The sequence below is a fragment of the Mustelus asterias genome, chromosome 14 (assembly GCF_964213995.1).
Source record: "Mustelus asterias chromosome 14, sMusAst1.hap1.1, whole genome shotgun sequence".
NCBI classification, from domain to species: Eukaryota; Metazoa; Chordata; class Chondrichthyes; order Carcharhiniformes; family Triakidae; genus Mustelus; species Mustelus asterias.
In genome coordinates this window covers 7,798,843-7,811,117 of record NC_135814.1, presented here as the reverse complement: position 1 = coordinate 7,811,117, position 12,275 = coordinate 7,798,843, and positions in this window count along the sequence as shown.

Genomic DNA, 12,275 nt, shown 5'->3' with positions numbered 1-12,275 from the left:
CAGAGGAAATGGGAATGCCAGGGAATACCAGCGGCAGTGGGATGTGATGACATTGACTCAGGAAGGCACCTCAAATGCCTTCTTCCTAAACAGCGACTATCAGCATATATATTTCCAAAGCTCTACCCTATGATACCCCGCTCTACCTCACTCCCACCTCTCTCAATCCCTTCTCTGCTGCTAAATTACTGTCCAACACCCAGGACTGGATGTGCAGAAATTTCCTCCAATGAAATATTGGGAAGCCTGAGAAGCTGTTGTTTTCAGTCCCTGCTCCAAACAGCGTTCCCAAGCAGCTAACTCCTTCTGTCTCCCTAGCAACGGTCTGACATTGAGCCAGTCTGTTTATCACCTTGGTGTCACATTTGACCCAAAGATAGGGTTCTGACCTCACATTCTTTTTATTTATTCTTTCAATGGAGGTGTGCATCGCTCTGGCTCGTTCAGGATTTATAGCCCATCCCTAACTGCCTCTTGAGAAGCTGATGTGATGTGGCAGCACGGTGGCACAGTGGGTTAGCACTGCTGCCTCACAGTGCCAGGGACCCGGGTTCAATTCCCAGCTTGGGTCACTGTCTGTGTGGAGTTTGTACGTTCTCTCCCCGTCTGCGTGGGTTTCCTCCAGGTGCTCCAGCTTCCTCCCACAATCTGAAAGACGTACTGGTTAGGTGCATTGACCCGAACAGGCGCCGGAGTGCGGCAACTTGGGGATTTTCACAGTAACTTCATTGCAGTGTTAATGTAAGCCTTACTTGTGACTGATAAATAAATAAATGTTAAAGCTTTCTGGACCCGCTGTAGTCCATGTGGTGTAGGTACACCCACAGTGCTGTTGGGGAATGAGTTTGAGGATTTAGACCCAGCGACAGTGAAGCAACGGCCGATACATTCCCAGGTCAGGATGGTGAGTGACTTGGAGGGGAACATCCAGGTGGTGGTGTTCCCAGGTATCTGCTGCCCTCATCCTTCTTGATGGCACCAGTTGTGGGTTTGGATGCTGCCAAAGGAGGCTAGGTGAGTTCCTTGTAGATGGTACACACGGCTGCCACTGTGTATTGGTGGCGGAGAGAGTGAATGTTTGTGGATGGGTGCCAAGTACCTCAAATTCATCCAGCACCAAGAAACATCTATTTCCACATCTGAAACATAGAATCATAGAATCCTACAGTGCAGAAAGAGGCCATTCGGCCCATCGAGTCTGCACCAACCACAATCCCACCCAGGCCCCATCCACATATCCCTACATATTTACCCACTAACCCCTCTAACCTATGCATCCCGGGACACTAAAGGGCAATTTAGCATGGCCAATCAACCTAGCCCACACATCTTTGGACTGTGGGAGGAAACTGGAGCACCCAGAGGAAACCCACGCAGACACGGGGAGAATGTGCAAACTCCACACAGACAGCGACCCGAGCCGGGATTCGAACCCAGGTCCCTGGAGCTTTGAAGCAGCAGTGCTAACCACTGTGCTACCGTGCCGCCCATCACCTGACTTTGCCCCTGTTTCAGCTAACCTGCTGCTGACACCCTCCTTCGTGCCTCTGTTACCTCCAGATGTGACTATTCCAACACACACCTGGCTGGTCTCCCACATTCTACCCTCTGTAAAGGTGTGATCCAAAACTCTGCTGCTCAAGGGGGAGATTCTCCCAGCACGCTGTGCAGTGTTTGTCGTACAGCGGTCCGGGAGAATCGAGCAGAGGCCGTTTTGCAGGCTGGATACCATGGTCTCCACGAGTCTCTGAGTACTGGATTTCCAGCGGTGTCATTTCTGTGCCAGCAATCGGCGCGGAGCTGCATAGTGTATGCAGATTCCAGTTTAATAAAATTTAAGTCTGATTAGCGGGCCCAGGACTGAAATCTCCGGGCCTGCTAGTCTCTCCCCTCCCCACCAGCCAGGTGTGGTTCCAGTGAACAATGAGCAAAGAAACTTACAGGAACAGGCCCTTCGGCCCTCCAAGCCTGCACTGACCATGCTGCCCGACTGAACTAAAACCCCCTTCCCTTCCGGGGATCATATCCCTCCATCCCCATCCTATTCATGCATTTGTCCAGGCACCCCTCAAAATTCACTATCGTATCCGCTTCCGCTACCTCCCCCGGCAACGAGTTCCAGACACCCACCACCCTCTGTGTAAAATAACTTGCCTCGTACATCTCCTTTCAGTGTTGCCCCTCGCACCTTAAACCTGTGCCCCCTAGTAATTGACTCTTCCACCCTGGGAAAAAGCTTCTGAATATTCACTCTGTCCACGGCCCTCATAATCTTGTAGACTTCTATCAGGTCACCTCTCAAACCTCTGTCGTTCCAGTGAGAACAAAACCAATTTGCTCCAATCTCTCCTCATAGCTAATGCCCTCCATGCCAGGCAACATCCTGGTAAATCTTTTCTGTACCCTCACCAAAGCCTCCACATCCTTCTGGTAGTGTGGCGACCAGAATTGGTGGGGGGTGGGTGTGGAGGGTGGGGGTCACACGGCCAGGGTTACGGGGGTTGTGGGGCTGGCCAGTGATCAGGAGGGCGGCAGTGCCCCCGATTCCGGGGTGCGTGTGAGGCTCGGAGAATGGCATTCTCCATTGGCCTTGGGCGGGATTGTCTGAACCTCGGGCGGACGTGCTGGTAAAATTCCGCCCTTAGAATTTTTTTGGGAGAACACCCCCCACATCTCTAGTCAGAGCAAGTCCCTCTTCCCAACACCCCCATGCTTGCTGACCTACGTTAGTACCTGGTCAAGCTATACGATTCTCATGCTGCTTCCAAACCCCTCCATGGCCCTTGCCCCTTCCTATCTTTGTAATTGCCTCCAGCTCATTATCTAATGTCTGATGTCCTCCGATATAGCTGCACTCTCCTAATTCCGTCCTCTTGTCCGTTCCAAATTATAATTGCTCCAATGTCGGTGGTTGTGCCATCAACTACTGGAACAGCTGGCCTACACCTCTCCGCCTCTCTTCCTCACTTTCCACCTGCAAGGCACTCCTTAAAACTACCTCTTCGCCCAAGCTTTAGGACCAGACCGAGCACTTCTTTACGTAGCACCGTTCCACACTTTGTTTTAGAATGCGCTGCAATTTATTATACCAAAAGCCACTATATAAGAATAAGTTGTTGTTGCATATCAAAAATTATTTAAGTTAATAAGTGTTGCTGATACCCTGCATAGTGATACCCGATGGGGTTTTAAATGTCAGTTGCCTTGTCCCTTATTTCCTATCCCTTTATCAGCTCCAGAAGTAATTGAATGGGTTTTAAATAAGGAATGGAACCCAGAAAGGGACAAGGCAACTGACATTTAAAACCCCATCGGGTACCACTATGCAGGGTATCAGCAACAGTGATGTTGTTTCAAGGCTAGGGGCCGGAGGGTGCACTTTATCGTCCTTTAAGAAGAATTACCAGCCCAGCTACAACAGATCAGATTCCCCACCCTACTTCATCGTGAAAAATAAACAAAGGGGATCTATCTGCCTGATAAGAAATGGAACCATACCTGTTGGCCGTAGCTACTGTATACAGCAGATTGATATCACTGTTGACGCTGAGGCCATGATACAGGTCACAATCCAGTGCCCCATAGCCACTGTCCCGGTTAACCTCTCCGTGGCTTATGTAAGCGAGATGACTGCATATAATGGGACCTATTTTGTCTGTGGAAACAATGCCTATCCGTGATTTCCGTGGAATTGGACAGGATCGTGTTATTTGGCATATGTGGTGCCTTATGTTCACCATTACATTGACTTATGGGACCACCCCGAGATACACCTGCTTAGGGCTAAGCGAGCCATTAGTGAGACAGAACGATTCTTCATGATAGCCTACCCATTTTTTGGGACAGCAAAGGCAGCACAGGAACTTATACGGATGGCCTCAACCCTAGAGAAAGTTGCAAATAAGACTAAGGATGGGTTCGAGGAGGTGAGCACGGCCATCTCTGAAATGTCAGCAGAGGTCGTAGCTATTCGGACTGTGGCGTTACAGAACTGATTGGAACTCGATTGTGTGCTAGCCTCCCAAGGTGGAACATGTGCCATAGTTGGCTTCGAATGCTGTACGTATATTCCCGAAGCTTCGGAGAATATAACTCGCTTAGCAGATCATATTAAACAAGTAGCAAAAGCAATACAGGAAGGGAACCAATAGCATGATTATAACCCTCCGGGCTGGCTGGGGCAATGGTTCGGGTCGTGGGGTTCATACCTGATGCATGGATTGATTGCATCAATTGTAATTGTAATTACTTGCTGTGTTTGTATGGCATTATTGAACGCCTGTTGCAAAACAGTAACAGCGCGAATTATGACAGTCGCAAGTGTACAGGCGAAGGGGGCAGACCTCCCGACTAAGGAGCTAGGCCCATTCCCCGATACAATGTGGTTCTGAGTTGGTCATAAATGCCATGTTTGGACCTGGCATCCGACCAGAAGGGGGGAGTGCAGTCGGGAATGGGTTAATGACCCTTGTCACACTTAAGCAGTAAGACCCGAACTCTGTGATTTTGTTTAGAACACTGCAGAGTCCATGTTTTTGTCAGAGTTCGGTGTTTTTCATGTCTGTGCCAGATAATAGGAACAGCTATTCCTCTGTCTCCATTTGTTATCAAGAAATGCGATTAACCCAGCTCGAAATAAGCTAAACAGTCTCCATTTTTATGTACCTTTGTTTAACACGATGGAGTTGGCATGTATGCCTTCTGTCTTTGAATCACCATAGATTCATATATATATATTCATCATACGTTATTCATCTTATCCTGATATAAAGTATTATACAAACCTGTATGTAGATTAGTTAACTTGTTTGTGCAAAACCTGTAATATTGTTTCAAGGCAATGGCGAACGATCGTGGCCTTGGAGATCGAACAAACTACGCAGAGGAAGATACTGCTAAAACAACAAGAATCTCACCATGAACAATGACAGACATCTTAGAGAATTGCAATGTAATGAGGGCGGGGCCCGGGACATATATAAACTCTGTTCTTACTTGTGTTCGATGAGAAGCCCTGGGTCCACTGTTAGGAACCTCACTTCTCCCACAATTGTGAAAATAAACCTGCATTTTGATCTACTAATAGTGTCAGAAGTTTTTTACCTACAACAATAAGAAATCGACTGACACATACCAATGAAACTGAGAGATGGTTCAATGGGGCGGCACAGTGGCACAGTGGTTAGCACTACTGCCTCACAGCGCCAAGGACCTGGGCTCGATTCCTGGTTTGGGTCACTGTCTGTGTGGAGTTTGCATGTTCTCACCATGTCTGCTTGGGTTTCCTCTGGGTGCTCCGGTTTCCTCCCACATGCCAAAGATGCGTGGGTCAGGTGCATTGGCCATACTAAATTGCCATTTAGTGTCAGGAGGATTAGTGGGGTAAGCTCAGGTCACTGTCTGTGTGGAGTTTGCACATTCTCCCCGTATCTGCGTGGGTTTCCTCCGGGTGCTCCGGTTTCCTCCCACAGTCTGTCCAAAGATGTGAAAGTTAGGTTGAATGGCCATGCTAAATTGCCTCAGGGGGATTAGCAGAGTAAATGCATGGGGTTACAGGGATGGGGGTTGGATGGGATTGTGGTCAGTTCAGACCTGATGGGCTGAATGGCCTCATTCTGCACTATAGGGATCCTATGATTCTATGATTTCAGATCAGATTGCTCACACCGTTGGACATCTTTATTACTAATGTTTTTTTTGGTGAGAGACTCATTTTCAGTGATATTAATGAAATTGCATCAGGTTGCCATCGTTATACCGGCACTCCAATCTCCCTGCGATAAAGGCCAACATGCCTCTTACCTACCTAATTGCTTGCTATACTTGCAAGCTAACTTCCTGTATTCCTTGTACAAGCACAGCCAAGCCCCTCTGTATAGCAACATTTACAAATTTCACACCTTTTGAAAAAGACTCTGTTTTTTCTATTCCTACGACCAAAGTGAATAACGTAACACATCCCCACATCACACTCCATCTGCCACCTTCTTGGTAACTCAGTTAACCTGTCTGTTTCTCTGTACATTACTCTCTGTCTCTCCTCCTAAGTCATTAATACAGATTGTAAATCACTGAGGCCCCAGCACTCCAGGTCCTTGCTGCTCGCTTCAGAGCTTGTTAACATGTAAGTGTCAAGTTATACCCCACTCTTTGAACAAAGAACAAAGAAAATTACAGCACAGGAACAGGCCCTTCAGCCCTCCAAGCCTGCACCGACCATGCTGCCCAACTGAACTAAAACCCCCTACCCTTCGCGGGACAATATCCCTCCATTCCCATCCTATTCATGCATTTGTCAAGACGCCCCTTAAAAGTCACTTTCGTATCCACTTCCACTACCTCCCCCGGCAGCGAGTTCCAGGCACCCACCACCTTCTGTGTAAAAAACTTGCCTCGTACATCTCCTTTAAACATTGCCCTCGCACCTTAAACCTGTGCCCCTAGTAATTGACTCTTCCACCCTGGGAAAAAGCTTCTGACTATCCATGTCCTTTGCTTACTGTCCTTTAACCAATCCTCTATCCATGCTAACAGAACATAGCCAACTCCGTGAGCCCTTATCTTGCATATTAATCTTTTATGTGCTACCTCAAATCCAGGTGCACGACTTCAACTGGCTCTACCCCACTATGTCTTTGTTGCAAAGGGGATGGAGTACAAAAGTAGGGCAGTCTTGCTACCACTGTGGAGGGCATTGGTGAGACTGCACCTGGAGTATTGTGTACAGTTTTGGTCATCTTTAAGCAGGAACACACTCCCACAAGAACCGTGTGTTCAAAGCCCACAGAGACAGGAACATTTCAATTGTAAAAATCCTTTGATTTTGGTTTGATTTGATTTGATTTATTATTGTCACCTGCCTTGGGATGCAATGAAAAGTATTGTTTCTTGCAAGCTGCACAGACCAAACATACTGTTCATTCGTTTTTAAGTTTATTTAAGTTTTACATTTTTAAGATTTTAAGTTTATTTATTAGTGTTGCAAGTAGGCTTACATTAACACTGCAATGAATTTACTGTGAAAATCCCCTAGTTGCTACACTCCGGCGCCTGTTCGGGTACACTGAGGGAGAATTTAGCGTGGCCAATGCACCCTAACCAGCACGTCTTTTGGACTGTGGGAGGAAGAATACATAGGGGAGAAGGAAAGGGGAGGGTGCAGAAATTAGTGTTCCAGTCATAGAGCATTGTTAGAGGCTTTAATAGAGTTAGAATAAAGTTTTAGAAGCAAATAAAATATCTATAAAATAATGAGGGGCATAGATGAGGTAGATAGTCAACATCTTTTCCCAAAGGTAGGGGAGTCAAAAACTCGAGGGCATTGGTTTAGGGCAAGAGGGGAGAGATACAAAAGGGTCCAGAGAGGCAATTTTTTCACACAGAGGGTTTTGAGAGTCTGGAACGAGCTGCCAGAGGTAGTAGTAGAGGCGGGTACAATTTTATCTTTTAAAAAAACATGGGTAAGATAGGTATAGAGGGATATGGGCCAAATGCAGGCAATTGGGACTAGCTTAGTGGTAAAAACTGTGCGGCATGGACAAGTTGGGCCGAAGGGCCTGTTTCCATGCTGTAAATGTCTATGACTCCATGACTCATAGACTGAGAGTAAAAGATAGAATTAGAGGGTATGTTGGGCACAGCCTGCAAGAAGTCGCCTCACTCTGGTGCCATCCTCAAGCCATTTGTCATAAGAGTGCTTCACAGTGACTTATTCACAATTGGCTGAAGAGGCTTTTGGTTAAGACTTGACTGCCTGCTGGCTTAGGAAGAGCCAGTCAGGAAGGCTGGGACAGAAATGGAGTCCAGGTCTTAGTGTCCTCACTCAGCCTGCACTTGTGTCTACTTCGGGGATGGGGGGTGGGTGTTTTATACAAAATTTTAGATATAAATCTGTACAAACCCCCTCCCACTTAAAGGAGCCACGGCCTCCAGGATGGAGAGATCGGTCCACAGGTAGCAAGGCAATGATAAGTCTATGCGCCTACAGAATGATAGCAACTGGTAAATCAACCCTTTCTTAAAAAATTCATCTGTGGGAAATGGGTGTCGCTGGCTGGTCAGCATTTATTGCCCATCCCGGATTGCCCTTGTTCAGAGGACAGATAAGAGTCAACCACATTGCTGTGACTCTGGAGTCACGTGTAGGCCAGACCAGGTAAGGATGACAGATTTCCTTCCCTAAAGGACATCAGTGAACCAGATGGGTTTTTGTGACAATCGACAATGGTTTCATGGCCATCAGTAGATTCTTAATTCCAGATATTTTTTATTGAATTCAAATTCCACCATTTGCTGCTGTGGCGGGATTCGAACCCGGGTCCCCAGAACATGAGCTGAGCTCCTGGATTAATAGTCTAGCGATAAAACCATTAGGCCATTGCCTGCCCCGGTGAGAGTGCTCATCGGGAACAAATAAGGAGTGTAATTTCTGGACAGAATGGGCTTTTAACTTCCTGCAGTATCCTTCTTGATATCAGCTTGACAAAGCTTGAATTTTTTCTCTTTAAACATTTCTTCAAAGGTCAAAAAGAATCCAAAGAGGGTTGTTATAGCAACAGCATGCTGAGTCTCCGAGAGCATACGCTGGGCGAGTTGAGAAGCTCGGGATATTCCATTTAGGAACATTGGCAAGATTTGTAAAGGTCATTCCAGCATTCCAACAGTGAGTTCGACGGGATGCCTCACACCTCCTGTGCTGTCATTTTTACATCTATTCTACCGGTCACAACATTACCCCATCCATGAAAAGCCATCACTGCTGCGTTATCCGTAGAAAGATGTAATTGTGTGCACTGCCTGTTTATTCAGGCTGAGTTATGGTGCCGGCCATTTTCATGGACTGTTCAAAGGGGAACTTGCATTTAGAATCATAGAATCATAGAACCTCTACAGTGCAGAAGGAGGCCAATTGGCCCATCGAGTCTGCACCGAACACAATCCCACCCAGGCCCTATTTCCATAAACCCACATATTTACCCTGTTAATCCCTCTGACACTGGGGTCAATTTAGCATGGCCAATCAACCTAACCCGCACAATCAACCTAACACGGGCACGGTGACACAGTGGTTAGCACTGCTGTCTCACAGCGCCAGGGATTCAGGTTCAATTCCCGGCCTGCGTCACTGTCTGTGTGGAGTTTACACATTCTCCCCGTGTCTGCGTGGGTTTTCTCCTGGTGCTCCAGTTTCCTTCCATTGTCCAAAAATGTGTGGGTTAAGTTGATTGGCCATGCTAAATTGCCCCTTAGTGTTAGGGGAATGTCAGGGGGATTAGCAGGGTAAATACATGAGGTTACGGGGATAGAGCCTGGGTGGGATTGTTGTCGGTGCAGACTCGATGGGCCGAATGGTCTTCTTCTGCACTGTAGAGACTCTACAATCTTTGGAGTGTGGGAGGAAACCAGAGCACACGGAGGTAACCCATGCGGACACGGGGAGAACATGCAGACTCCATACAGACAGTGACCCAAGGCTGGAATTGAACCTGGGTCCCTGGCGTTGTGAGGCAGCAGTGCTAACCACCGTGCCACCATGCCACCCCGCAAACCTGGGGCATCCCAACATGCTTCCCAGCCAATGACATTCTTTTGAAGTGTAACACAGGAACATGATTGGCAGAAGAATCGAAGGTGACATGAGGAAAATCATTTTCATGCATTGGTTAGGGTTTAGAGATCACTGCTGGGAAGGGAGGTAGAGGCAAAAGGGATAAGCAGCTAAAGTGTAAAGTTTCTTTGTTAGTGTCACAAGTAGGCTTACATTAACACTGCAATGAGGTTACTGTGAAAATCTCCTAGTTGCAGGCACTCCAGCGCCTGTTTGGGTACACTGAGGGAGAATTTAGCATAGCCAATGCACCTAACCGGCACGTCTTTTGGACTGTAGGAGGAAACCGGGGCACCCGGAAGAAACCCACACAGACACGGGGAGAACCTGCAAACTCAGTGGGAGCTGATCGCAGCCACGAGGCTGCAAGCTTCCGTTAACCTGAAAATAAATGAGTTGTGTTTTCCCTAAACTGGTGAACAAGCATCTTTACACATTTTCATTCCAGAATCACAGAATACTACAGTGCAGAAGAGGCCCTTTGGCCCATCGAGTCTGCACTGACGCATGAAAGGCCCCGACCTGTCCACCTAATCCCACTTGCCAGCACTTGGCTCATAGCCTTGAATGTTATGGCGTGCCAAGTACTCATCCAGGTACTTTTTAAAGGATGTGAGGCATCCCGCCTCCACCACCCTCCCAGGCAGTGCATTCCAGACCGTCACCACCCTCTGGGCAAAAAATAATTTTCCTCAAATCCCCCCTAAACCTCCCACCCCTCACTTTTAACTTGAGTCCCCTTGTAACTAACCCTTCAACTAAGGGGAACAGCTGCTTTCTATCCACCCTGTCCATGCCCCTCATAATCTCGAACACCTCGATTAAGTCGCCCCCTCAGTCTTCTCTGCTCCAGAGAAAACAACCCAAGCCTATCCAACCTCTCTTTATAACTTAAATATTCCATCCCAGGCAGCATCCTGGTAAATCTCCTCTGCACCCCTTCCAGTGCAATCACATCCTTCCTATAATGTGGCGACCAGAATTGCGCACAGTACTCCAGCTGTGGCCTCACCAAAGTTTTATGCAACTCCATCATGACCTCTGTGCTTTTGTAATCTATACCCCGATTGATAAAGGCGAATCTGCCACGTGCCTTTTTCACCATTCTATTAACCTGCCTTTCTGCCTTCAGAAATCCATGGACAAACATACCAAGATGCCTTTGTTCCTCAGAACTTCCCAGTGTCAGATCTTTCATAGTATGCTTCCTTGTCACATTACTCATTCCAAAGTGCATCATCTCACAATTTTCAGGTTTAAATTCGATCTGTCACTTATCTGCCCATTTGACCATCTCATCTATATCTTCCTGCAACCCAAGACACTCAACCTCACTGTTAACCACCCGGCCAACCTTTGTGTCATTGGCAAACTTACTGATCCTACCTCCCACAAAGTCATCTAAGTCATTTACATAAATGACGAACAATAGAGGGCCCAGCATGGATCCCCTGTGGTATGCCACTGGTCACTGGCCTCCAGTCACTGAAGCAGCCATCTATCAACACCCTCTGTCTCCTACCGCTATGACAATTCTGAATCCATCTTGTCAGATCACCCTGTATCCCATGTGCATTAGTCTTCTTAATAAGTCTCCCATGTGGGACTTTGTCAAAGGCTTTGCTGAAATCCATGTAAACTACACCAACCGCACTACCCTCATCCACACACTTGGTGACATGCTCAAAAAATTCAATCAAATTTGTTAGGCTTGATCTCCCTGATCAAACCTTGCCTCTCCAAAAGGAGATAGATTTCTTGTTGTACCCCTTCATTTGCTCTCTTGATATTTTTTTCTGGCATCTCTCAATTCCATGAACACACCCCTTCCACCCCCACACAGCTCCCCCCGCCCCCACCACCCTCCCCACCCCCTGCGCCCCCCCCTCCCCCCCCACCCCACCCCCTTCACCAGATATTTACTTAAATTGTTAAATTCACTTCTCCCCTAGCCCATGTCTGTTGGGAGCCAGAGTCTTTTTTTTATTCATTCATGGGACCTGGGCATGGCTGGCTGGGCCAGCGTTTATAGCCCACCCCTAGTTGCCCTTGGGAAGGTGGTGGTGAGCTGTCTTCTTGAATCGCTGCAGTCCATGTGCTGTGGGTTGATCCACAATGCCGTTCGGGAGGGAATTCCAGGATTTTGACCCAGCGACTGTGAAGGAACAGCGATATATTTCCAAGTCAGGACGGTGTGTGGCTCAGAGGGGAAATTGCAGGTGGTGGTGTTCCCATGTATCTGCTGCCCTTGTCCTTCGAGATGGAAGTGGTCGTGGGTTTGGAAGGTGCTGTGTAAGGACCTTTGGTGAATTGCTGCAGTGCATCTTGTCGATAGTACACACTGCTGCTACTGAGCATCCGTGGTGGAGGGATTGAATGTTTATAAATGTGGTGCCAATCAGGCGGTCTGCTTTGTCCTGGATGGTGTCAAGCTTCTTGAGTGTTGTTGGAGCTGCACCCATCCAGGCAAGTGGGGAGTATTCCATCACACTCCTGACTTGTGCCTTGTAGATGTTGGACAGGCTTTGGGGAGTCAGGAGGTGAGTTACTCGCCGCAGTATTCCTAGCCTCTGACCTGCTCTTGTAACCACTGTGTTTATGTGGTGAATCCAGTTGAGTTTCTGGCCAATGGCAACCCCAAGGATGTTGACAGTGGGGGATTCAGTGA